This window comes from Kogia breviceps, chromosome X, assembly GCF_026419965.1.
Source record: "Kogia breviceps isolate mKogBre1 chromosome X, mKogBre1 haplotype 1, whole genome shotgun sequence".
Classification (NCBI taxonomy): Eukaryota; Metazoa; Chordata; class Mammalia; order Artiodactyla; family Physeteridae; genus Kogia; species Kogia breviceps.
The window spans coordinates 96,195,836-96,221,306 of record NC_081330.1 but is presented as its reverse complement, the minus strand read 5'-3'; the positions used below and the strand labels follow the sequence as shown (position 1 = coordinate 96,221,306).

The 25,471-nt window shown below is 42.7% G+C and overlaps 1 protein-coding gene and 1 pseudogene across 2 annotated transcripts in view; both read right to left on the bottom strand.

Moving 5' to 3' along the window:
• Positions 1-9,790, bottom strand: part of LOC131748819 (protein FAM3C-like) — a 164,319-nt pseudogene extending 154,529 nt beyond the window's left edge.
• Positions 1-25,471, bottom strand: part of NDP (norrin cystine knot growth factor NDP) — a 277,419-nt gene that overhangs the window by 193,746 nt on the left and 58,202 nt on the right. For both annotated transcript variants that reach the window (XM_067023733.1, XM_067023734.1), the window contains one exon: positions 14,256-14,361. The gene's annotated coding sequence lies outside the window, so the exon portion shown is untranslated. The remainder of the gene's footprint in view (positions 1-14,255; positions 14,362-25,471) is intronic.

Here is a 25,471-nt window from a genome sequence, read left to right as displayed (position 1 = left end):
TTTTAGGCCAATAGCAGAAAACCCTAAGAGGTAGGTATTATTATGACACCCATCCACAGAAAAGGAAACTGAGGCAAGAGAAGGGTTAAGTAGCTTGTCCAAAGTCAAACTGCCGGTAAACGGAGGAGCCTGGACCGTAACCCCAGTATTAGGGCTCCAGAGCTCTGCTTATCTGCTGGGCTACCCTCCAAAACCCAGGACAGGAGTGGGCCTATTCAGAAGCAGCTGGCTCTCATCTGACATGGCTACATTTGGTCCTACCGCTTTCAACAAGAAAAGTTAAGTAAAAAAAAAAAAAAAAAAAAACGTGATTCTTGAAGTGACACTACACTTCTCTTTCAATGGAGGTTGAGCCCAAACTGCCAACCAGCTCTGTAAAGAAGGAAATGACCATTCAGATGGATGATGGCTAAACCAACTCCTAGGGTGTGTTCTGTGCAATACATGATACATGGAACTTAGTGAAATATGCTTCCTATGCCCAAAAGCAGTAAGTTGTTGTGCGTCTGTGCATATACAAAATGTGTGTGTATTTCATGTCTGTGTATATGTATATACACATGAAATACACACACACATATATATCTTTTTTTAGCCCAATATCTTTTTAATTTAAAAGATACTATAATCAAAAGGCCATATTTTATATATATATATATATATATAAATAAATAAAACAAAGTCTCCTTCCTAAAATCCACATTATTCCATGATAGATTTTCACAGCGACTACTATATATGTCAATATATTTTTCAAATCTGTTCAGTTATCTATTGGGTAATGCTTTTAGAATTAAAAGATGCCATTATCATCTCAGTCTGAACATTGTACCATTAGGGAGATGTGCTTAGAAATGGTTCAGTGATTTGCTCATTATGATGACTGTTTACCAAGATGTCTATTTACATTACCAATAAATAATCCTGATATCAAAAGAGATAATGGTCATGCACACACCCGAGATGGCTGCATGCTCTTAAAATACTTACATGTAGTTTTTCGGTTAGGGCTTTCCCATTAGCAAGTGAAAGTGTGCTCCCTTCAATTTTCTCCACATCAGTCTGGCTTCTGGGGGATGCACCCTTCCATTTCTACAACTTCAGGCCATCCTTCATATTTGTTTGTGTCCTTATTGTTCTTTATGTGCTGTTCAAAAGTGCTTTTTGTCTTAATGCCTTATCCACCACAGAAGACCCAGTTGTCTCTAAAACCAAGATGAGTAATAGATGTACTCCCCAATTCAGCAATGAGCTGCCGGGCTTCATCATTGAGTTTGGTTGCTCCATCATCATATGTTCCCATTAAGACTATTGTTTCATCTTGTATGGCCTTCAGAAACTCAATAAATGGGGCAACATTTCCGCCCCACATGTCAAAATATCTGGTGTCTATTAGATCTCCTGTTTTTCCATTTACCAAGGCAACACCGATTCCTCTTCCAACATTATTCTTAACGCCACTCATTAAAACATTGTCCTCCAGGAAGATTTTGGGTCCCACCACATTGGCTGCTCCACTTGCCATTTTAAAAGCAAAATGCTTCTCAGGGCAAGCTTTTGAGATCCCACGTTTATATCTGGGAGGTTTTGTGAAACGTGCAACTGTGTCCAATGCTGACCTTGCAAATAGATTTCCTAAACTCGCATCCGTTTTTATTTCAAATACTTGAGAAATAACATAGAATGTCGGCAAAAATACTGCCACAGCTACCACCAACTTTGCAGCACCTGCTACCCTCGTGTTTGGTTTTTCGTCCTATGGCACTTTTCATTAAATAAGCTCCTCCAACTTAGAAGACACTAAAGCTTTACAAGTGAGCTAAGACCGCCCTCCACAGAGTTCAAATGCAACATACAACTCCATCCCCGCCTCTCTGGAGCACTTGGCCCCCGTTTCCGACCCGAGGCTGGAGCCCTCGCGCGCCCCACGTGCCAGCCACTGGCCGGAGCGTCAGGCGCTGCGCCGCCCCGCCCTCCGCGGAGCCGGAGGACTGCTATATATTTTTTTTTAATCAATGAGGTCTGAGATCAATAGTCATTCAATTCGACTATTCAACATGTCCTCAAAATTTTCATTATAAAACTTAAAGCAATTTTCACTCTTAAGTGGTACAGTAGTCCCTCAATATCTTATTGGTTCTAAGACCCCCTGCGGATACGAAAATCTGAGGATGCTCAAATCCCTCACATAAAATGGTGTAGTATTTGAATATAACCTATGAACATCCTCCTGTATACTTTAAATCATCTCTAGATTACTTATAATACCTAATACAATGTAAATGATATGTAAATAGTTGTAAATACAATATAAATACTATGTAAATAGTTGGTGTGTGGCAAATTCAAGTTTTGCTTTTTGGAACTCTCTGGAATTTTTTTTCCAAATACTGTTGATCCATGGTTGGTTGAATCTGTGAATGCAGAACCCATGGATATGGAGGGCTGACTTTATTTTTAAATTTTACCATGTTATAGAAGAATATAGAACAAATATATACATTCAGAATCACTATTGCCTGATAGGTTTTTTTAAACACTAGTTTTCAATACAAAAATAAATACATTATGCAACTCATAACATTACAATGAAATTATTTGGGTAAAGGATTCTCTCATGAAACAGGTCAATACTAGAAGATCCTTCCTCATACCTTATTAGGCAGCAAAAGTTGTGGTTTGTATGGTTTTCTGTTCATTTGTTTTTTGAGCAAGGAATCATGATTTAAATTCTAACAACAAAAGAAAAAGAAATAGAAGAACTTATACTGGAATAATGATAACTCAAGAATTTGGATGAGAATTAAATTTATTAGCAACAAGCCAAACTTGGGTAAATGAAACTCAAGTAAATACCCCGAGATTTGAAATTAAGGATAATTTAAGATGAAAAAATAATGTAGGAGGGCAAAATCTGCCACCCCAAAATGTGCCTCTCTGGCATGAAGATTATTTTAAGTTGATTATTTTTTTTTATTGGGGTATAGTTGTTTTACAATGTTGTGTTAGTTTCTACTGTACAGCAAAGTGGAGTTCCCTGTGCTATACAGCAGCTTCTCATTAGTTATCTATTTTATACATATTAGGGTATATATGTTACTCCCAATCTCCCAATTCATCCCACCCCCACCCCTTCCCCTTTGGTGTCCATACGTTTGTTCTCCACATCTGTGTCTCTATTTCTGCCTTACAAACCAGTTCATCTGTACCTAGAGACTGTCATATAGAGTTGATTATTTTTAAGAAACAAAAGACTCAGGAGGCACTTTTACCTCCCCCTTAACTGCCTAAAAGAATTTAGAGGGCTTCCCTGGTGGCGCAGTGGTTGAGAGTCCTCCTGCCGATGCAGCGGACACGGATCACGCTCCGGGAAGATCCCACATGCCTCAGAGCGGCTGGGCCCGTGGGCCATGGCCGCTGAGCCTGCGCGTCCGGAGCCTGTGCTCCGCAACGGGAGAGGCCACAACAGTGAGAGGCCCGCGTACCGCAAAAAAAAAAAAAAAAAAAAAAGTAATTTAGATACAGGGCCCATACCAAGAATGGAGCTATAACCGTAGATAACTGTAGATAACTACATGTACTACATGTGAGGTAGACAGGGAGGAACCTAGCAAAGTCTGTTTGTTAAAATTCCTCACCGTGTCCCATTATTTCTGCATGGCCCTGCAAACATTTATTTACCAAACATTTGCTCTTTTCATCTTCCTGTGAATTGCTTCCCTTCCCTTTGCAGTCCCTGACACCTAGCCCCTTCTCCTTAGCCCCTTAGTCAAGAATGACAGATAAACCTCATTTTGCCTGACAGTCTTTGGAATCTCCCATGTTTATATGGATTCCCTATACATACGTAAGTAAATTTTGTTTTTTTTCTCCTGTTACTCTGTCTTAATCTCATTTTAATTATTCAACCAGCCAAAAGAACCTAGAAGGGTGGGGGGAAATTATCCCCCCCCAAAAAAATAGTAACAATAATGCATTTCTTTTAACCCTGATCATTTAAAATCCCACGGCTCACACAATACCTTCCTGACTGCTCCAGCCGCCCTATGCTCTCTCTCTAAAATCAATACCACTTCCCTCAAATTTATTTCCCTTTGTCACTCTTCTCCAGGTTCTAGGTGGGAGTGACTTTTTCTTCCTAAATATCTGATAAATGCCACAGGCATATTTGCAGTGCTTGAGGAACCCAAGGTCTGTACATTGGCAATATGATATGGTGATTTATAATAAGAAATATATATTTGGTTTTTGTCCCCATTTCTGGCACAGAGTTCTTAAAACTCTTAGAATTTCCTAAGTGATGAGAGCGATAAGGTCTCTTTTGTTACGTTAATGAAACATTATTGAAAAGCACCAGGATGAGGGCTGGTTGCCAGTGGAGCCAACCACGTGATTAGAGGGTTGGAACTTTCAGTCCCCCGCCTCCATTCCCCATCCCCACACCTCCCAGGAGGGGAGAGGGGCGGGAATTTGAGTTTATTCACCAACGGCCAATGATTTAATCAATCGTGTCTCTGTAAAGAAGCCCCTGTGAACACCAAAGATGACGGGGTTTGGAGAGCTTCTGAGTTGGCAAACATGTGGAGATGTGGGGAGAGTGATGAGCCCAGGGAGGGCATGGAAGCTCTGTGCCCTTTCCACCACACCTTGCCCTATGTATCTCTACCATCTGGCTGTTCCTGAGTTATATCCTTTTATAATAAACCAGTGATCCAGTAAGTAAAATGTTTCTCTGAGTCCTGTGAGCAGCTCCTCCCAAGGAGGAGGTCATGGGAACCTCCAATCCAGAGCCAGTTGGTCAGAAGCACAGGCGACAATCTGGACTTGTGAATGGCATCTGAAGGAGGGGAGGTAGTCTTGTGGAACTGAGCCCATAACCTGTGGGATCTGAGGTTATCTCCAGGTAGATAGTGCCAGAACTGAGTTGACTTGCAGGACACTCAGCTGCTGTTGAGAATTGCTCGGTATGGGGGAAAAAATACACACTGGAACTGGTACCAGAATTGTAGCTAGCTCCCAGTTTTAGGGAGATTTTCAAAGGTACTCGTTTAAATGAACTAACAGGAATCAAATTGGGATCTAAAGGAAGGAGGAAGCAGGAGATAAGAGTGAAGAAACTCAGGGGGATGGGGCATCGATAAAGTAGAGGGAAAAAGTATCTTCCTCATAATTTTGCCTGTAATTGGGTCCACCTAGAGGAATCACATGGCCAATCTCTTTGTAAAATAAAGAGGTCTTTGCTAACATGAGAAATCCCCTCACTACCAGTGCCTAATTGTTCTAATAAATCTGCAAATGCTCCAAACGTTACATAATATTTATGACTGGGCAGTGAGTTAAAATATTCTTTGTCCTCACTGACCTTTTATTCATCCCACACTACAAAATTCGAAGAAAACTCCAGCTCACGTTGTTTCCCAGAAGTGCACATCAATTTTAAGCGGAAATAACTACATGGTGATTTTATAACAGGTGAGTTCATCCACAGCAGTCAATTCCTCCTGTTCTAGAAGAGGGTGAGCCTGCTTGTATTTCTGTAAAACACCCCGCTTAAAGGTGCATGATCAGAATCTTAAATATCTGTGTGTAGCAGGTTCTGCCTGCACCTCTCCTGATCCTCCCACCCTTTCCACTTTGGCGCACACCAACCTAACTTCCAGCCATCAGCACCTGCATTCCTTCTCCTGAGAGCTTCCCTTTGGCCTCTGAGGCCTGATTTGGCTGTGCCTGTAACATGCCACAGGTGCCTAGGAATTCATTATCTTCACCCACTTCAGGAGCAGCTCTCAAACAATGACAGGAGTTGATGGATGGGATAACGCTGAGGTACCTATCAACCACTGGATCCCTGTGTTTCCCAGAGGCATTACGCTCCAGTCATTCACATTTTTACTGGTTTGCTAATATGCCCTGTATTAACTCCTTCTCTTCCATTTCTCACTTCCCTTCTCCCTTGCTAGTTATTCCCTTCACTTCGTCCAAAAAACTATTTATACTCAAATCCTTGTCTCCGAGTCAGCTTCCAGAGGAAGTCAACGATACTATGCAATTTTGCATTTTTCAAAATTAATAAAATGTCTATGAAAGTCACAGTATAGCTCGGAACAAAGCAACTTCTTGACCAATTGTGGATGGATCCAAAGTCTCCAATGTGACTTCCAGGTAATTCCAGAGACAGTACCCAAATCTCAAAACAAAATTCAGTTTAATTTGGAGCATAAACAGCATGTGCCACGTAGCATTTTCTGGAAGAAGGAAGAACTATGAAATGCAGAGTGAAATTCAGCAATAATGCAAAATCATGACTCTAAAATGGCTGGAAATCATTGTCTGCAAGAGGGCCCCATGACAGCTTTCAATCTGGCTGTCACTAGAGCTACTTAAGATGTCAGAGAAGTTGGCAATAAATTACTTATTCATCAATGGTGAAAAAAAAATGTAGCTGCCGATCTGTAAAACCACATATCCTTGAAATGGGAAGCAAAGATGGCACTGGATGGAAACCCAGTAAACAGCAGCTGCCCAGTGAGAACAGCAAAGCTGTGTGTGAGCTCATAGGCCCTGGATTTATTTGCTTTGACATTTTTAAAAGGAAATTTAATTGGATTATGTCTCCTTCTAGTTTAAAATTTTCTACTGTAGTACTGGCCACCAGATGCATGCGGGGAAAAGATCGGGAGCCAATTAAATTCCACGCTTCACTGAAACAAGGTTATTTTTATTCGTCCCAAATGTAAGACTGATAGAGTCATGTTAGTGATTTCACTCTGTTATTCCCCCTCTGCTCAATCAAAAAAAGGATGTTTTTATCCATGAATTTGTAGAAAAATCCAGTACTGTGTATGGAATTGAAATTGTGGTTTTCTTGGATTTTCTTCCTTCTACTAGGTTGACATGACCTTGGAAATAATCAAATTAAGTTGACAGAAATCATAAAAACAATTAAATTTCAGTAAAATCAAATTGAAATTCATTTGGGGAAGAAATTTTACAGATGCTTGTTGAGATAATCAAGAGCATTCTGATGACATAAGGAAAAGCTCAAAACCAGGAGATTTGCTTATATGCCTATCCATTTCTGTCGTTACTGTAATGCCAATATTTCACCGTTGCTTCTCTTTGCCCTAGACAAAGCTTCAGTAGAGTTGTCATCTGTGTGACTGCAGCTAAAACACAGTTGTAACTTTGAAACAAGAAATCTTTCCTTGAAATTGCATTACGGGGCAAGTAAAGTTTTCAAGGAGACATGGATATTTTTTAGCTTTAGTGATAGGCTTATTCATACAATCCAAGTAGACATCATCCAACCCTTTAAGTCACAGTAGATTCTGGAAGTTTCCTACTAGGTCACTGCTTTGTGTTACGTAATCAGTATGTGTTTACCAGTTACTTTTTTAAGTCTTATGAGAATGATTAATAATCTTTTATTTCAACTGTTAAATTCAACTTGAAATATTAGACATAACTTTGCTTACTTAAAGAGTTGGCACTAGCCCCTAACTATATAATCTTGACCTTTAGGAATGCCTTTGAGTCTCAGCTTCCTATCTATAAATTGGGAATGATACTTATTCTCACAAAATGGTTGGGACAATAAAATGTCACAGGGTATTCCACCCTCTAAATACCAAAAGGAGATCCTCGACAAGTGGGGTGCCCAAAGATATATCCCAAGGTGTACCCCACTGTCCCCGACTCCTCAGTGCCAAGGCTATATATCATCCTGTTGTGACAAGAGGAAACTTTAGAGCCAATTGTTAATGCTTCTGCAGTTCTAGTGCTCGTAAAATGAAGCCACATCCAATTTTTCTCAGAAGCGTCAAAGGATAAGATGCCAGTCACACAGTGCAAGTTATAAAGTTTACATGAGAACCGATTTAGTGTTATTTTTAAAAACGTGACTTCTGAGATTAACCAGGCAGGCTCTAAACAGCGGGACCTCTTTTGCCAGTTTTACAGCTACCATCTGTGAGCAAGCACAATAGAGTGGAATTGGGGTCTTCAGGCCGTGACAGCACCAGCGCAACATGCTGAGACCACAGATAGTCACATAATGGAGTGAGAATTAAATTACAGCCCCAGTGGCTCACCATGGGCTGCTGTGGAGGCCAGGGAGCTCCTGAGAATCCAGGCTACAGGCCACAGTCAACAATCCTGGTGGGTGACAGTCAGCTTCCACCCATCCACATAGGGCAACCTCTCACCAAACCAAAGCTGGACTTGCTGCAACCACAGTCCTCTCTGTGAATTTTGCTTCTTTGTTGTTGATCCCCAGGCCTACTAGCTGATGCCATGTAACAATCACATGTAGGTGGAGCCCCCTCGGAGTCCTAACATCCAGTAGACCCAGCTTCAGGAGCTGTTAGTCTTAAAAGCTGGCTGAGAGGCTTGCTCACTGGAGCCCAAGTCTTTACTCTGGTAACAGACTGTACTGGCTCATCCTCCATTTGCCCCTCAAGATCCATTTTTTGCCCTTCTCACCAAGCTCTCTGCCCTGGGAGACTGACCTCTGTGGACTGCATCACTTCTCGAGCTTCCTTGGTTCTCTGGCTTCCAAATGGGTCCAGCCAATGGGAAGCAGCGAGAGTTCAGGGTATTGGTTCCACTTCCCTCCTCCCTGCTCCCTCCCTGACCAACCACGCTTTGGCAGTGGCTACACTCCTCTACCTGCCACCACTGCTCCAGCTCCTCCACTAGGCTCCAGTAATACCAGTCCCTCCCTGCTTCTCCAGGCCTAGGGATGCTAAAGGCTTCCCACTCTAGCTAGGCCCTGGGCACTCCACTGCCCTGACTGGTTCCCTTAACCCGACCCTCTCCTCTGTCAATAATCCCTGCATTAAATCCATATCCCGACTCCTCTGAGTGGGCCATGTGTCTCCTGCTAGAACCTCACTGGTTTAGGGACTCAGCCTGCTCTGTCCCCTGGTTGCGGCTGAAGGCTTGGTTCAAGCCTGCTGACTGGCCCCCTCTGGTTGCTGAATAGTGCTAACTTCAAGATTCCCCATCACTGTGCTACCTGTTTTGGAGAGACTCCCTGCTAGAACTCCCTGAGGCACTGCCCTTCCAATCCCAAGTACTGCGTACCAGACCACCCACCTACTCAGCCTGTGGTTGGCTAAAGCCCATGGTCCTGTTCCTCTTTTTTTTTTTTTTTTTTTTGGTCCATTCCTGCTTCCATTCACTGTTAGTTAATCAAGCTAGGGAAGCTGTCCCAAATCTCCACCCCTACCATCCATCCTATCCATTAATGCTGATGCAAACAGAACTGGTGTTGAATCTACTACTGAGGCCTGCTCAGTTTTCATCGGCTAAGCAGTCTCTTTTCATTTTTCAGTAAGATCCCTAGTTCAGGGAAGAGAGCCTGTTGAGGACAACATTCAGCCCAAGAGTAAGGATACCCAGGTTCCGAGTGGAGGCTGGTAACTTCTGGAACTTCAGCCAGAGACAGCTTGTCCAGCTCATACATTGGAGGAAGCATGCAGCCGCCCCACTGCTGGCCTCCACCTGGGCCTTACTTCCACACAGGAGCTCACCCTGCCATTCCTTGTTCTCAACAGAACTTTAATCTGTCACGTCACATTCAAGGCTGGGTCACTTTCACAACCTGGTGGATCTTGTCCTGAAGTCCCACATATGATTTTTGGGCAACAGCACACTCCCTAAGTGTTGGCAATCCCCAAAGCTCGAAGGGAGAGGTTTTCTTTGCCCAACTGGGCCCCACAGACCTAAGCACCTGGTCCAACTCCTCTACCACTTCCTCTTCTGCTATAATCACGGCCTCTTCTGGCATAGCCACTTTCTTGTCAGTTCCCTGCCACGGGTGAAAGCTCAGACAATAATAGAGGAGCAGATGTGTGGAGAAGGCTGTGCCACAGGCCAGGCCTCCAGTTCACACCAAGAATAGTCAAGAGTGGTTGGTTGCCAAGACATGATATTCCATCCAGAATCCCCTTGAGGAAGGACTTGGTGGCCCAGTTGCTGGGAGACCCCTTCAGGGATTACCTCAGCTACAGAGCTGTCTTGGCTGCAAGGAGCCACATTACCCCAGGTCATACCCCTTTCTAAACCAACCTACAGGGATAAAGTCCAGGCCATTTTGGCCCAACTCAGGACAGCTCTGAAAGGCCATTCTAGCTCCAGAGTTCCCTTCGGACGAGCCAAGGCTGTCTTTGGACCCACATCGAAGCTCAGCTTCTTCCTCTGCCCACTCCTATGTCCCTCCCCTCCCTTCCACAGGTATTGATCCCAAGGGCACTCCCAAATAAATATACCGCACATTAAACTCCATCTGCTTCCTGGAGAACCCAACCTGTGACAGGCTCTGACCCAGAGTGTCTCAGGGCATTATTAGATATGAACATTTAAGTACACTTACATGGTTCAGGAGACTCTATACTTTTCATTACTCATTCTACTCTCTGAACTATGCAATATTACGTTCAACCCATTCACACTAAATATTTTCACATCGATTACAGACTCACTGATACCATTCCCAAGCTATCTTATATCCTCTTTAATGGAATGATAGCAAGCTCAGGAGTACCAGAGTGCTTCAGACTCTGGAATTTAGTTAAGTTCTCATTATTGGTGAAATTGATCAGGTACCATTTTATAACTATGTTCTTCCTTTTTTTAAAAAAACTGGCTGAAAAAGAACGGCCCCATCCAAATGTCTCCCACAGACTGAACTGCCTCTAGGTTTGGTCATCAGAATTGACAAGAGACCCTAAGACTAAAGTTCTTCTCAACATAAATGAGTAACAATCGAAAGAGCTGACTTACTGCTAAAGCACAGGCCCTATCTGATGCTATACTGCTGTCCTGTAGCTCTTCTAACTCTTACATTTAACGATAGAATCACTGATCTTAGTCTTGGAAGCTGACTACTCAAGGCCCAGCCCACTGACTTGAGGACGTAAGACATCTCCATTTTACGAACAACAGTAATAGCTAACATTTAAGCCGTTACTATGGGACAGGTACTGTGACAAGTGTCTCACATGTATCAATTCAATCCTTACAAGCAACCTGACAGAAGCACTACTTTTATCTCCATTTTTGAGATGGGGCAATGTGAAAGGTCGAATAACTTACGCAGTCTCCCAGTGAGTCAGTCCTAGAGCTAAGGATTTGAGTTCAGCTTCATGTGATTCCAGACCTTCTCACACCATCTCTCTAAAGCACCTGAGGTCCATGGCTCAGTAACTGCCCCACATGACAGAGTAGGTATGAGATGAAATGGGGGAGGGGTGGCTAAAGGGAAAATGGATCTCTGGCCTTTCCATGCACTGATTCCTCTTCCAATATGGGTGGTGATCCTTCTGTAGGACCTTAAGTCAATTTAATGGGTAATGAACTATATTCAAAAGAAAGAAAGAAGGGGGGAGGAGAGAAAAGGAAAGAAAAAAATCATACATCATCACATGCAGTTAGAATAGTATTGTTTCATGAGACGTTTGGGCCATTGTATATGTGCATGCTGGGTTGCTAGGGAAAAATGTCTTTCTTACTGTAGGTTGTAGTACCAAAAGGTAATTAAATTTCATTCAAGCTCAATAGTCATCAGGAAAATAAAAATTCAAGTAACAAGATACCACATGTTTTCAAAGGCAAAAATGTAAAAATAACTTGAATGCCTATCAATAGAGAAATGGATGAATAAATGATTCCATATTCATACTACAGTATTAAAGAATGGCTTAGGTCTACACATATTAAACTAGAGAAATGTCCCACGGTGTACTATTAAGAAAAACACACTGCAGATAAATGCCTGTGGTATGATTATATTTTTGTGCATGAAATGATGAAACCCCCAACACATAGGTAAACATTTGGGTGGTGAACTGGGTGGAATGGAAAAGGAGAGAAGGAGGAAGTAAGGAAAAAAACACAACAAAGGCCATTGCTAACTAGCAAAAATAAGTATGTGTGTCTTTCAGGATCCCAGAAGAAATAGCAGACATATGCAAACTGTGTAAATTGAGAAGAGTTTAATAAAGAGACTATTTACAAAGTTGTGGCAAGTGTTTAGGAAAAGCAACAAGGGATCCTCCAGACCCTCAGGGACTGTTGCCACCACCTGCGGCTGAAGGGGCATGTGAGGGTGGCTGCCAGAGCCCGGAGTAGACAGCTATGTGGAGAGACCCTCCAAATAGGTACTGTGGCCCTGGGCAGGAGGAGGCAGTCAATCTCTTGTGACTGTCAGGGAGGGAGATGACTTCTGTCTCGTCCCACCCCACACTCCCCTGCTGGTGCGCCCCACTGGCTCCCCCAACTGGAGGCCAGAGGGCTAGGGGTCCCATTGATGAAGCCCACAAAGATCAGCTGTCTAGGATTCAGAGCAGGGTAGACGGGGTTGGAGAAAAGTCCCAAATGGATGATATCCAACACAGAATACTGTAACATTAAATGAAAAGGTGGAATATAAACTCCATCTATCATTGTTCTTTTTACATGTAAAAATTACATATTTGTATGGATAAGAATTAAAAGGTTACCAAATGACAGTATTTATTTGTTTTTGTGATAGTATCTTGGACTTTAGTTAATTAAATCCAATATCTTCAATAACGATTGTATTTAAATGATTTTTTCCTTTTTCATGCTTTGCGGTAAAACAGACCTGAGTTAAAATTCTAACTCTACCATACCCTGGCTGTTCCCCTAACTTCCTCATCTCTAAAATGGGAATGATAGAAGTATCTACCCTCAGAAAGCTGCTCTGAGGATTAAATGAGCGAATAGGTTTTGAGGTCTTAGAACAGTGCTTGACACATAGTAAATGCTTTAAAGTGTTTGCTGTTGTTATGGTGACGAAGGGTCATCAAGAGCCTCCTCCGGGGTCTACTTGTCTCCTTGTCCTCTCTCCAGTCTACCCACCACCCAACCAGAGCAAGCTCCTTTTAAAGGGCATACCTGATCATGTCACTCTCTTCCTTGAAATTTGTCCACGGTCTGCAGACTTTGTAGGACGATACTCAGACCTCACCCGTGCTGGTGTCTCCAGCTTCATTCATCTCCACTCCTCCCCCTGTGCCTCCATCCCAGCCACACCAATTCTTTCTGGCTCTGCACAAGAGCTGTGTCATCCCATGCCCTAGAGCCTCTGTTGGGAATGCCTCTGGGCATTCCGTGCCACTTTTCCTACATAGCTCTTACTATTCATTACTGAAATTTCAAGCATCTCCTCCCCTAAGACTTCCTGTGCCCCCCCAACCCTCCTTAAGGTAGCAATAATGACTGTCTCTAGACCCGAGCGCAGAGCATAGAAACTGCTGAGAGTGGATACTTAAACAAGATTTGTTTGAGAATTAAATTTATAAATGAATGAGTTAAGTAACTGCCCCAAAGTCACTCAGCTACGTAAGTGGCAGAGCCAGAATTCAACCCCAGCTCTGTTTGACTTCAAAGGCCACCAGTGTCTCCCAGTCATCTGGAAGTTCTAAGGCTGCCTGACACTCCAGAGTAGCTGCATGCCTGAGGGAACTCCCCAAGGGCACTAGACCAGTTCAGGCCAGAATGAGCTGGTCATCAGAGACCGGGAGGAATAAATGCCTCCTTTCTGGGAGTATCAACCACATGACATTTGCTTTATCAAGGGACTTTCCCAAGAAAATCAATTTCTGGAGCATGTTAAAATATAAACAAACCACCACCCACCCACCCACTCCTTAAAGACAATTGGTCCAAAGAGATCTTAGAGAATTCAGACAATTCCACAATGTTGAGAGCATCATCCGATCACATGAACTCTGTTTTCCCTAACCAAGCATTTTTCTACTGAATTTTTATTTTAAATTTGGCCCCACTATGAAATATACATGTCCATACTATATTGTTTCACCCAAGGCAAACCTGCGTGCACAGCCGCAAATATACTGGGGATTCCTGACATATGCACTATTTGAGACTTGCTCTTCTAGCTTATGATGACATTACCAGAATCCCTTGATAACAGTGTTTGTATCTATTTATAACTGTAACCTATTATCCTATTTTCCATATAACTGGATACGACTTGGGTTAAAAAACATTCAGCTGTAGAAGAAAAATCACGCTCTTATACAGCAGATGTTCACTCAGTATGGAAAGTGAATTAGACTTTAACACAAATACCCGGAAATACACAGTGCTCTTTCCAAAAGCACTGATGTTACTATTTTACATTGAAAAATAATTTTAAGATAAAGGAAGTTAAAAACGCAAGGGAGGTAGCCACAGCTGGTTTTTAAAACAAGTGTTACTTTTACCTCTTTAATGTACCATAGTGCTTCCAATTCGGGCATCGGATTCACTCTCCAGTTCAGGGCACAGAAAAATGACTTGTAATTTATTTGTTTTTCACTGTCTTCAAACCTAAAAATATAATTATAATATATGATTTGACTCAATCTGCAGATTTCAGGACCAAACTGTCAGCTTAAATCCACCATGAAAACATACTACTAGATGTGCTTCAATACTGATATTTTTCTTATTTCTTATTACCTTGTTTTCTGTTTCTAACCCTCCAGAATGTAAATTCTTTGAGAGCAGAGACCTCACACATCTAATTCACCAAAGTATCCCCAGGACCTAGATCAATGCTGGCACATAGTAGGTGTTCAACAAATACTTGTTGCAGTTGCCATAGAAACAAATTAATGTATTCAGCAGCTAAGACCATTGTTATATTTTGTTAACAGTATTGAAGTTCTTCTTAGTTTAATAGGTTGATACTACGTCAGTAAAATTTTTTTTTTTTTTTTTTTTTTTTTCGGTACGCGGGCCTCTCACTGTTGTGGCCTCTCCCGTTGCGGAGCACAGGCTCCGGACGCACAGGCTCAGCGGCCATGGCTCACGGGCCCAGCCACTCTGCCGCATGTGGGATCTTCCCGGACCGGGGCACGAACCCGCGTCCCCTGCATCGGCAGGTGGACTCTCAACCACTGCGCCACCAGGGAAGCCCGTCAGTAAAATTTTTAAAACGTCTTCATTTTTCTTAAATTGTATGCCTTTTAAATCTTTAAAGCAAGCCTAGATTCATTTTGTCTACTAATATATTTTTAGGAAAAATAAAAGGCACTTTAATCATTTATCATGTAGCCATTAAAAGGGGTTATGTAGATCCATATATGTTGTCATGGATATGTGTTAATAATATATTGTTGAGTGAAAAGGAGGTTATAAAATAGAATGTAGAGTTATGGTCTCACTTTAGGTTTATATTTGTACAAAACAACATTTAAAAAGTCTAGCAACAATACACGGAATTATTAAGAACAGCTATCTGTAGCAAGAGAGATTATAATTTTTGCTTTTTCTTTAGACTTTTCTATATCATCTGAATTGTTTTAAATTCATAATCAGAAAATATTAAGTCCATTTTCATTTTGAAAAAAAACAACAACAAACGATTACCCTGCACCATAAAACAATAGGTCAAAAATAACTAATCTGTTTGACTGCTATTTCCTAATTATGGAAATTGACATAAATTTATCCTTAACCATAATAGAGTTTTGGCAATTAAGACCCCCAAATTTCAAGACAATTGCTATAATGATCTAAACACAAACAAAATACTTCTTACTGTAATACCTCAATGCTATTTTTCTATTCTGAATTTGACCACTTCTGCCAATTTCTAAGGCTAAATACATACTGGTTATGTAACACAATTTTTTGAAGAAAAAGACAAAGGTGGTCACTAAGGCACTGTTACAAGCACCTTGCTCTAGGCTCCTGCCCTTCTCTCAGGACCTCTAACTCAACACGCCCCTCCAACCAGCAAGTAAGGTGTGCAAAGTTACTACTGCAAGGATGAACAGAGGATAATTAATTATAAGAAAACTCAGTGATAACAGAAGCAGGAAAAAAAAACCTATTCATAATCAGTCAAAAGGCTTTTCTCTTTTTTTTTAATCAAAGCATTAAGAAAATAATAGCTCATATTTATAAACTAATAACAATTAGCAGCAATAAATTAAATGTTACATGATGAAGTTACATAGACTCATTAAGCTAAACAAAGTAGAATAAACAGAGTGATCAGAAGAAGGGAAAGGGAACTCAGTCATTCTTTTTTGTACATTTTCTTTGGCCGAGGATTCTGGGATACAACTCCAATATGCTGCCCCCTACCACTGTTTATCCTTTGAATTTTGGCTCACTCATCATTTGAACTCCTTGAAAGGACATGTTCTGTTTATGGAAATATTTGTAGCCAAAATGCAGTACCATTATGTCTTTTATTTGCATGTGTTTGGGGAGAAGAACTAAAACTCAATCAATTAAAGATTATTTTGTAAGAAACTCCTTTAGCATGGTGCCTCAAAGAGAAGTATTCCCTAATACTCTGAATAGGAGCTGAGGTCACAGAATGAGATCACGGAGGGCCTTTGACTTTCTAAGGACAACTAAGAGCCACTGGAGTATATTGTACAGAACAGTTACCAGATCTAAGTTATATTTTTCTGAAGATCACTCTAGTTGATATATTGCAACTACAATGTAGGGGCAGTTAGCGGTCTTCTGCAGTAATCCGGACAAAAGGTAATGGTGGCTTAGGTGACAGTGGTGGCAGTGGAGGGAGGGCAGTGAGGAGTGGTGAAGCGTGAATATATTTTGAGTGTAAGACTCCTGAAGGATTGTATATAGTGTATAGGGGAGGCGAGGGGGAGAATGAATAGGAATGGATTCAGGACAACTCCCAGGGTTTTGCTTGAGCAACTGGAAAAACAGAGTTGCCCGAACTGAGATGGGAAGGACTGCAGGAGCTACAGGTTGGGAGAAAAGATTGGGAGTTTGGTTTTGGATGTGTTACATTTTGATGGGAAGTGAGCAGTTGGGTATATGAGTCTGTAGTTCAGGGAAGATGTTTGAGTTAGAGATAGAAATGTGGGAGTCATTAGCATATAGATGATATTTAAAGCCACCAGACTGGAAGACCGAATGAGATCACCAATGAACAAAATTTCTTCATCTGTTCCTACAATACAGAATTTAATTGTTGGTAAATTCCCATCACATCAATGACAGGAGGCATGTATTGAATCCTAGAGGTTTCAGAAGTATAATATCCCAGTAATTTGGGAACCAGTCAAAGACTACCAAACAGATTTAGAATTACACCACCCCTCATACACAGTCCACTAACCAGTCCTGTAGGTTCTACCACCATAGCATATCACAAGTCTCTTTCTCTCCATCTTTTCTACTATTCACTAATTGCAAGCCACCGTCATCTCTTACCTGAATTACAGGAATAGCTTTTGTATCTTGGTCTTGCTGCTTCTACTCTTACCTTGCTGCAAACCATCCTCCACCAGAATGATCTTTCTAAAACATAGATCTGATCAATTACTTCCTTGTTTACAACTGTGCAATGGCTTTCCAATCCACTTAGAACGCAAGCTGAACTCCTTACCAGGGTTTATAAAACCGCACATAATCTGGTCCCTGCTGACCTCTCTGACCTCCTCTGAAAACTCTCTCCTGTTCACAATGTTCCAGGTACACCAGCTTTCTTCTTGCTCTCTGAGCATACCAAGATCGTTCCCAGCAATGAAGGCATTTATACCTTCTGGTTCCTTTGTCTGGAAAGTCTCAATTCCAAAGTCTCAATTCAGAGGCCTCAGAAAGGCCTTCCTGCAGTTCCTCTTACCTAACCGAGTCCCCATGCCTAAGTCTGCATTTGCCCTGGATGATGGCACTGGATGGTACAGGAAAACTTCTGGAAGTCACCACTGGAAGTCCTATTATCAGACCTCCTTACCAATCTATCTTATATTTACTCATGCTCACCTGTTAACCCTGGGCCCCCAGCACTCTTTCCTGCCCAACTCATGATATGTCAGACTCAACACATCTAACCATTTACCCATCTCAAAAGATATTTGGGAAGGATATTCCTGAATCAAATGATATTCGCGAAGGATCAAAAGCTGTAAATGAAAGAGTACACAGCTTAGAAATTATGTATAAAATCTTTTTGAGGAAAAATGTTTGAAAGATTTAATCTTTCCAAAGTCCCAAAGCCAGGCCTCAGGGAAGAGTTGAGCTAATGTGGTAAAATACTCCAAGTTTCTCTTCTCAGTTCTGTCTTGGAGGATTTCAATGGATATGGGAATCCCCCCAAAAGGAGCAAGGGAGAAAAGAACAAAGAATCTTTCAATTAAAAGGGATAAAATTAGCCAATGCTTCTTGGAAGAATTCTTTGCTCTTGGGAAGTGGATAGAGTTGCAGTAAATCATGATGGGTCACTCACAAATATTTATCTCCGTTTCCCACCAAAATCTCACCAAAATGACAACAAAGAAATAAAAATAGGTGATAACCCCCAATGGCAAAGATAGCTGGAAAACAAGGCAACAGTGGACAAGAGATTTCAAAATCATTTGCAAGATGGAAATCAGACTAAGGATTGGTAACTGGCTTAGCAGAGCTGAGGAAGGGAAGCTGAACTCGAAATGTCCATGGCAGAGGCAGGGGGCACTTAGAGATTAGCAAAGTGTGGCCCACAAAACTTCTGAGAGGCTCTGCGATTACAGACTCCAGGTGCCAATAAAGGCAGGGATATGGTGGGGGCCGGAAAACAAGGACTGCTTGAAAGCCTTTATAAATAAAGCAAGAACAGTTGAACCCTCAAGTATCTCCTTGTACACTGTACTCTTCCCTACAGGGGAGTGAGGCTGTTTCTCCAGAGAAATTCAACAAAAGCAGTTCTAGTCTTGGGGAGAGGAAGCATAATGGAGGGGAGAGAAGAATATTACACACTACACTGAACTTGGGTCTCTCAGTCCCTTTCCTTCTCCTTTTCTGTTTCCAGAACACCAGTGGCCATACTTAAATTCTCTTCCTTTCCCCTATCCCACCCTCCCTCCTAGCCCCACAGGAGCAGATAGGATTCTCCTCTCAGTACTCTGAATGGCCGCAAATTGTGGCTTCTGGGGATTACCTAATGAAAATGTGGGTTAGGAGATGACTCATGCAGTGAAACGCACTAATCAACAAGGCCCACCCCCAAAAGCTTCCAACATTAAGGACAGAAGTCAAAATGGCAACAGGGAAAAAAAAAAAGGTATCAAGCAACAAAGATAATTCAGGTAGCAGAGGGAAAGATGTGAGATAAGAGGATATCTTACACCCATGAAAAAAGAACAGAAGACTAAAAATAGGAACCAAAGGTGTGCTCTTGGAATAAAAAACATGATAGTAGTAAACAGATGCAGAAGAAGGAGTGGAATGTAAAGTTGAGGAAACCCTTTAGTAAGGACATCATAATGACAAAGAAAAATTGGGGAGAGAAAGCTCCCAATTCAAGAGAGCCAAAATCTTAATGATAGGAGTTCTCACAAGAGAAAAATAAAAATGGAGGCAAGGAAATTATTTAAAAATTAATGGAAAATTTATCAGAGCCAAAGGACAGAGTCTCCAGACTGGAAGGGCCCATAAACTGTTAAGCAAAATGAATCTATATACAGACACACACACACACACACACACACACACACACACACACCACAAGCCCCATCATGAACTTCCAGAACACCAGGAATAAAAAGACGATCCTAAGAGCATCCAGAAAGAACACCGGTAATGGGAATCAATATTATGCTAAATTCTCAAGCATCGTAACAGGAAGTAGTAGCAGTATCTAAAAATGAGAAATCCAGAAATAGCAGTACGTACATGCTATTTAAAGGTCTGCAGAAACAGCTAGAAGGACTGAAAGGCTGTTTCTTGAGAACGGGTCTGGGAGGTGGGGAGAGATGTGGCTGGAAACTGCTGTTGTCGGAATAAGCTTTTTAGAATGATTTGATTTTTTTTTTTTTTTTTTTTTTACTATAAGCATGTATCAGTTTGACATATATAAAATGTAAGAAGTGTAAAAAGCAGATGAGAGACCTTGAAGCGTGCTTTCCTAGGTGGTAAACTCATACGAGTCAGACTTGGCAAGGCAGGAGGACCACTCCTTGGGAGCATGTCCCGGTTTTCCTCCATGCTCCAAAACTCAGCACAGAGCTTCCTCCCCTGGACCACTGATATAGTGAGATTTTTCACGCCCTCATCTGCTACTATACACTATATCTACTATACGCTACTGTTAGATGAGATTGTGAGAGAGAAAAGGCTAGGATACAAAGGAGTGCTGCAGCTCTAAAAACAGTCCAGGTTGGAGGAAAAGGAGCCGAGAGGGAGCAGTTTAGAGACGGAGAGAGGCCTGACTATTAGGGGAGTGAGGACAAGTAGGTCAATTTCCCCTGAATATTATCTCCCCAGCCGTCCCTCCTGCCTCATGACTACAGGTAATCATTCACCAAATCCTCTCCATCCTTTCAAAGTATTTTGGAAAAGCCTATGAGTCGTATAGAAAATGGATCTCCTTACTTCAGGGTCGTGCTGTGCTTCTGATCAAAAAATGTTAGCATCCTGGTTCTCTACCTGAATCCCCGACTTCGCTCCTTGCCAAATGACATTTGACTCTTGCTTAGACTCTGATTCATGGTCAAAGGACAAAGATTTGCCACTCTGGAGGAAATTCTTTTGAGAAGGCTGTGAAGGCAATTCCAAAGAAGAGCTTTCTATGGCGACATTGTTGGAATCAGCGCACAGCCTTCCAGGGGGACTGCCCTAAAGGGCAACACTAATTCTGGCTTTTAAGTGTGTCGATGCTTGTTAAAAAGTCAGCCTCCTTACTTTAAAGTCCCAGCTCACAGGGCTAAAGTGTTTTCCTAAAACCTCCATAAATTCTTCTTTCCCTTTGATACTTGGGCAAGCCCCCATTTCCTTCCCTACACAAACTAAAGGACATGTTTGTGGAAGAAGAGGGAGGGAAGGCAATTTCTCTGGTTCTCTTCTAGATAATAATGAACCCCAAGCAGGCTTCCCAATGCCTTGCTAGGTAGGAGTTCCAAGAAGTGAGTCTAACGTGCCATTTGACAGGTGCTCCTGGTCCCCCCCCGCCCCCACAAAAAATGATGAATGGCTTGAAAACCGCAGAAGCCATCCACCTCCTTGCTGTGGGGAATAATCCTGATCTGCTTTATTTCCACCATCTGTGGAGGTAATAGGCGCAGCAGCTGTATTCTGCTGAAGAGTGACATGGGTCCCCCCTCTCCCGCAAAGGCCATCTCATAACTTAGGGGAACGGGCTGGCGGCAGGACCAGGGCTGAAAGGGAGGGAGGGTAGTGAAGACACATTTTTGACTCACTCGCTTGTGTTTGGTTTCAGTTCATTACCCAACAAACCCAGGGGTGCACACTGAGACACCTGGTGAGAGTCTTAAAGACCAGACACTTAAGGAAAAAAAGTGGAGCTCTAGGCCACCCTACCCGGTTGGTCACAAAAACTTAGGAGTCGGCAAGATGGCACTGCCCAAGTTGTCAATGAGTTAACTCCTGTGATCTCAAATCGCCAGGCCTCTAATTCCAATTGTGAGCCCAGCACAGATCTCCTTAGGGACCAAATCACCTTATATTTGAAAAGGTAGAAAGCATCTGTGTGTGTGTGTGTGTGTGTGTGTGTGTGTGTGTGAGAGAGAGAGAGAGAGAGAGAGAGAGAGAGAGAGAGAGAGAGAGAGAAGGAGAGGGACAGAAGAGGGTTCCTCTCTGAAAACTTCCCAGTGCACCAAACACTCTGCAACATTAGAAAGCACATGGTTCAACCCTTGCCCCTCGGCTTCACTGCCACGTACTGTTGGGTGAAATCACTTGAGCCCCAACCATGCCTCTGGGAGGGGGACAGAAGGAGAGGCTGGGTAGAGTATAATGAGATGAGTTTAAAGCCCTGTTAACTTTTTCCATTTTAACTGATATTTCTGGATGAGGCACCAGCTCTCTTGGGAGGCCAGTTCTAAGGCATTCCATGGAGCCCATAGACAGCTTTAAAAGACTAGCTTGGGGCAGAGCTGCTGGGGAAAGAGTCGCACTTGAATTTCCAGCTATTCCAAGTCCCAATTCGGAAGGCTACAATTAGGGGAGGAGGCTGCCTCTTTACTCCCCAGTCCTATCAGGAACACAGTATGGAATGACCTCGGATACTCTCTACGTCTTACGGTTTGAGAACCAGGATTTCTTGCTTATTAGTACTGAGGAAATATTAATACCCTAATGAAGGTGGAGAGGGGTTGACTCCATTTACAGGGATCACCTGGGCAGAAGGCAGTAGGGCTGGACTTCAGAAGCAGCTCTGGTAGATATCAAGCCCATGTGTTTTCTCCCCGCTGCCCAGTGTACCAGCACAGGACAAGTCTCTGGGACTGCAAAGGTGAATGAGATATCATCCCTACCCCTAGGAGCTCAGATAGAAACAAAGGTTTAGGGTATCTTAGGGAGCTGTCATTTTAATTCCATTAGAGGTCCATTCAGACCTGAAGCAAGCTCTTTGAGTGAGAGAGTCTCCTTATACCTCAACGCTTGCACTCATGAAATGAGGTATCATGCCTACCATCAACTAAAAGGTACCTTTTAATGTGCTCAAGGATTTACAAAATATTCTAGGGCCCTAGGCACTATGTCAATACAGAGTGCCACTCCTATTATGAATGGGTAGTAGCTACCACTACATCGAACCTTTAAGTCTGATGCTCTGTGCATTAGTGAAATGACTTCTGACTTCGTTTGGTGAGTAAAGTGACCTCATACCAGCTACCACAGCACAAACTGACACGGGCTGGGTAACCAGATGTGAAGAGATTTTCAAGTGCTGATTCCAGCAGGACTTGTGCTCATAAGGAAAAGACCTAACTGAATCACAAGAAAAATGGAAATGGAGTAGAGGGGAAATCTTCGTACCCACATGCCGGGTCAGGAGAAATTCACAGGTAACAATCTGGAGTGGGTGAAAGAAACCATCCGAATCTTTAGCCATATAGGTTTTCGTCTCCTGATCTGAATTCACACAGCAGCAGGGCTCTACAGCTGCTCAACAGCTGCCCAGCTCCATCCCAAGGCAGGTAAAACTGCCACTGGGCAGAGTGTGTGCTGAACCAAATCAATAAACTCCGGGCCTGTCTCCCACGGGAGACTGCAGACGTCAGAGGGGCTCTGGCTTAGCGTGCCACAGGAGGGCTGTGTAGAAAGAGAGTCTGGTCAAGGCTCTGGAAAGCCCTGTGGAGTCTGTGGGGAACAATAAGAATGCAGAATATAAATGTAAGCTGCAGGCTGATGGGCCCATTAGGAATTAGGGCAGTCTTTGAAAGGAATCTGCGGAGATGATGCAAAACACCAAGCATGTGACCCAAATCGTGGCAGGGCATATTGGAGGGAGAGGGGAATGGGAATGAGACATTTTCTAATCTGATTAGTCTGAAGTTTCCCCTGAGTGTGGAGAAGGGTCAGTGCACAATTAGAGGCAAAGTTAGACTGCTTAGCGGCTCAGAGGGATGACCTCCTCGGAGCTAAGCCGGGCTCAGAGGCGGATGTGATCTGAGACTGAACCGGCTTCGCAACGAGTTAGGGAATCGTCTTTCTGCCTTTAATGTCAAATCGTCAAGGCAAAGACAAAACAGTCTGCTGAGAGGATGAGAGGATGATGACTTGGTGGCCTCAGTGCTGGATAGGAAACATCTAGGTCCCCCGGAGGCCAGGCTCCCACATTACTGGACTTTCCAGGACAACTCATCCTCGAGGCCATCAAGAGATAATCTAATAAACATCCGCAGCTTCCTGACTAGAAGACAGCTTAATGTGTGAAAGGCATTCAGATCCAACTGTTTAAAAACAAGGCTTCCTCTATGTGGAAGGACGCAGGTCTCTTCCAGTTCATTTCTAAATCAGAGTGTGTGGTCTATGGTGCCTGATGGAAACTCCTCTCCTCGTCCCCAGTCAGTACTTAGTACCAGGTGCTATGGCACTGGGGAATTTATGTATGTTATCTCAAGTCACCCTGAGAACCGCGAGGAAGTAGGTAGTGTTATCTCATTCTAGAGGTAAGGAATCTGGGGTTCAGGCAGGTCAAAAATCTTGCACAAGATTACACAGCTAGCAAGTAGATTCAAAGAATATAGGAGACAAGGTAGGGGTAAAACTGTCAAGATGTGACAAGCCACTGCTTATTTTTAGGCAGTAAATCAAACAGGTTAGAAGCAGGTCTCTGTATCTAAGTGGATCAAATGTCTAGTCACAAGTCTTCATTACAAGGTAAGAGACAAAAAAAGAAACATAAATAGTGCTGTGAGAATCCTTAGGAGGAGATAATCACTGCCAGCCAAGCAAATCCAAGAGGGCTTCATGGATACGGTGCTATATGAAACGGGCCGTAAAGAACAAGCTTTCAGCGGGTGAAGAAAATTGGAAGCTGGCTCCTGCTGAAGAAACAGCAAGAGAAAAGGCAAAAAAAGTGGGAAGGCAGGAGGAATACATGTGAAATGCTAAATGAGCCATTTGGCTGGACTGTTGGGAATGAGAAGACGAGCTTTGGGAATGTGGTAACTGTGGAGAAACCGGGCTCCTAAGCCTGACTATTTCATCTCAGGTCCTTTACACTGGGATGGCCTATTTATCCCTCATACTGCTGCTAGCAAATGAAAGCAAATAGAGCTGATAGTCTAGAAGATAACCCCAGGTCAATCCAATGCATATACATACATCCAACTGAATTGGCCTCTTCTTGATTCCCCTCCTGATACCTTGGACTCTAGTTCTCCCACGTGGGATTTAGTTTTTTCTGCTTCCTTTTGTTTCTTTTTTTGTCTCAGATGAGGATGCCCCACTCCAGCCTCTGCTTGAGAATAATGCCCTAGTGACAACCCTAAGCCCCACAATGGAGAAGGGGGAGAAGGAGTTTGGTCATTCCTTAGAGAGCAAAGAAATGGTACAGAAGGCTTATGAGTAGAAGAGTGACACTATGATATTCTTGCTCTTGGAAGGTACTTAGCTGCAAGATGTAAAGATGGATTTAAAAATTTAGAGGCTGTTGGAAGAAAGACCAATGTGGAAGCCCTGCAACAGTCAAGAAGAAAGGTGGGTCAGAACAAGAGTGAAGATGGTGGGAATGGAGGAGAGAGAGTAGATGCAAGTAGTAGAAAGGAGGTAGGACTGTCAAGACATTCTAATCTACTGGCTAGTTGTAGACAATAATTCAAAATGGTTAGAAGCAGAAGATGTGCATTTTAAAGGTTCAGGCGTTAAGTCACAGCTCTTCATTTTCTAGACTATGTGACTCTAGGCAAAATTTTATCTCTAGACCTCAGCATCCTCTTGTAAGATAGGATAATAGCTCTGACTTCACCAAGTTGTCTTCACAAAGTAAATGAGGTAATGTATTCAAAGCAATGATAACAATGCCTAGAACACAGCCCCAAATGTCAGAATTATCAAGATAAGTACTTTGGGGGGGGGCTGGAGTCATGCCATGGTAAGCATAAAAGACGACCAGAGTCTGGGTGGCTAGGAGGGTCAAGAGGTCAGGTTCAGTACAAGAAGTGAGGTGTTTCAGAAAGCGGTTGACTGTGCTTCCCTTTTGCAACATCATAATCTCTGC